The 1,944-nt window shown below is 34.2% G+C and overlaps 1 long non-coding RNA gene across 1 annotated transcript; it reads right to left on the bottom strand.

The window, feature by feature from the left end:
- Positions 1 to 907: 907 nt before the first annotated feature.
- On the bottom strand, positions 908 to 1,920 carry LOC116347744. Its single transcript, XR_004201711.1, has 2 exons — positions 1,799 to 1,920; positions 908 to 1,146 (listed from the first exon to the last, which is right to left on the bottom strand). It is a non-coding gene; the product is annotated as an uncharacterized LOC116347744 (long non-coding RNA).
- Between the last annotated feature and the right edge of the window lie 24 nt (positions 1,921 to 1,944).

Genomic DNA, 1,944 nt, shown 5'->3' with positions numbered 1-1,944 from the left:
AAAATAAAATTCATTGCATGGAAATTGTTCTGGATGGTAACCAAAAAAAAAAATGCACGAAAAATATTTCCACCTTAAATAATGTGTGGACCGAAGAAAAACAAAATGCCGGAATATGTGGCAAACCAGAATGGTTAATTCTCAATTTCCATAGTTTTCCGTAGTTCGAAGCTGAATGCGGCGGAAGTACCTGCTCAACGGGCTCAATTAAAGTAATGGTGTTTTAGGTACCAGAACTGACTTTCTCCCTCTCTCCCGTCTTCTCTCTCTCTCTCTGCATTCCTCTAAATTGATTCGATTGTGTTCGTTTTCAAAAATGTATCATTTTAAATAATGCAATTTAGTGTTGTTTGTGTGTGCCATTCATTGCATTAAAGTTTGAGAAAATGGTGGGGGTAGCAAATTGTTTGTGTGTTCGACACCACCGCTACTCCTCAACCAGATTTGAAACCAGTATGTGTTTTAATGTTCTTCATTTGTATACATTTTTTCTCTGTTCTTTCATCGATTCATGTGTTTTTTTGTGTTATAAGTTGTTATTTTTATTTTGTTTTTTTGTTAGTAAATGCGGCCTATTTGTGCTGATGAGCAATCGATAAATTCTTAAGTTGGGTAGTTTTTCCTTTAAATTGGATTCAAAGTACAGTTGTTTTGTTTAAATTACAGATTGAGATAAAGGATAGTGGGTGGATGTTTTTTGAGGTATGGATGTGTAAGAGAATTGAGATGATGTTTTTTTTTTATTAAAATATGAGCATAGGTGTTGACAAAAGAGCACACGATCATGGACTTTAAAAAGCAACGATCTTTGAAGAAATCGATTGTTGTGTGTTTGTGTATTGCCAATTGTTATTTTGCGATGAAACAAAAGCCCAGAAGAACATTGAATGTTGTCAGCGCCTATTTGTTTTTTTTTATTTGGATAGCGGTCAATAAGGCCCCGGATGGACAGCAAGTTTCTTAATTTTTTTTCTTTTATGTGGCAATGTTAAGTCTGTCCGGGGTTTTATTCCTTGTCCCCCACTCCATTTTTTGTGCTGCTCAATGGTTTATAAAACGTTGAAACGAATTCCATTAGACTATAAACAATGCCGGGCCCTTTTCCCGGCTGTGTACAAATGAAGTCATCCAAATTGTGGGTGTTTGCTGTTGATCAATAAAAGAAATACACAAAAAATTAGAGTTAAAAAATCAACTTAATTTAACCAAATTATATAATCAGAAATGTGGGCGAAATAAATACAATCATTCGACACTGGCTGAAATAATGTTGCAAAACAAAGATGGACAAGATTTTTCAATTTAATTTTACAACGAAAAAGAGGAGAAAAAAACACAACCACTCCAAAGCTGCAAGAAAAGCCAAGCGTTGGCAGCAGTTAATCGAAATTCCATTCCTAAGTGTCATTATTTTCAAATTACTTTCAATGCGTGTTTTTTTATTCTCAATTTCGCGTTGGGTTATTTTTTTATCCTTGACAGAGTTTTGCTTAAATCATACGCAATGATTTATGTGGTGTTTTTTTGATGCCACTATACTGCTGCTGTATACATGCTTGTTTTTACTTTAAATTCATAGCAAAACCATTGACAATGGGGTTAAAGCAAAAATAATATCCTTAATTTTGAATGAATCTTTACGAAGAAAAAAATCAATTTTATTTCATCACAAATAATTAATATTATTTGCCATGAAATAAAAGTCATTTTTTTTACCGAAATGATTCAAAAGGTCGATTTTCTGCAAGCATGTTTGGTCCATATTCATTTGAATGGCGTCAGAATAGTCTTTACTTACCACTTGACTGAATCGGTGGATATGGTGGCGGAGGTTTGATCCATGTGGTGTCTGGTCTTCGCATATGTCTCCGGTCCGATGAAAATTCAGCTAAATATTGTTCGGCCGGTATAACTCTAAAAAATCTACGCTCATTCGTCGAAAAT

This window comes from Contarinia nasturtii, unplaced genomic scaffold (genome assembly GCF_009176525.2).
Source record: "Contarinia nasturtii isolate CC-2019 unplaced genomic scaffold, AAFC_CNas_1.1 Cnas_scaffold_2088, whole genome shotgun sequence".
Taxonomy (NCBI): Eukaryota; Metazoa; Arthropoda; class Insecta; order Diptera; family Cecidomyiidae; genus Contarinia; species Contarinia nasturtii.
The sequence above is the reverse complement of the archived record's forward strand: the minus strand, read 5'-3'. Positions and strand labels throughout refer to the sequence as shown.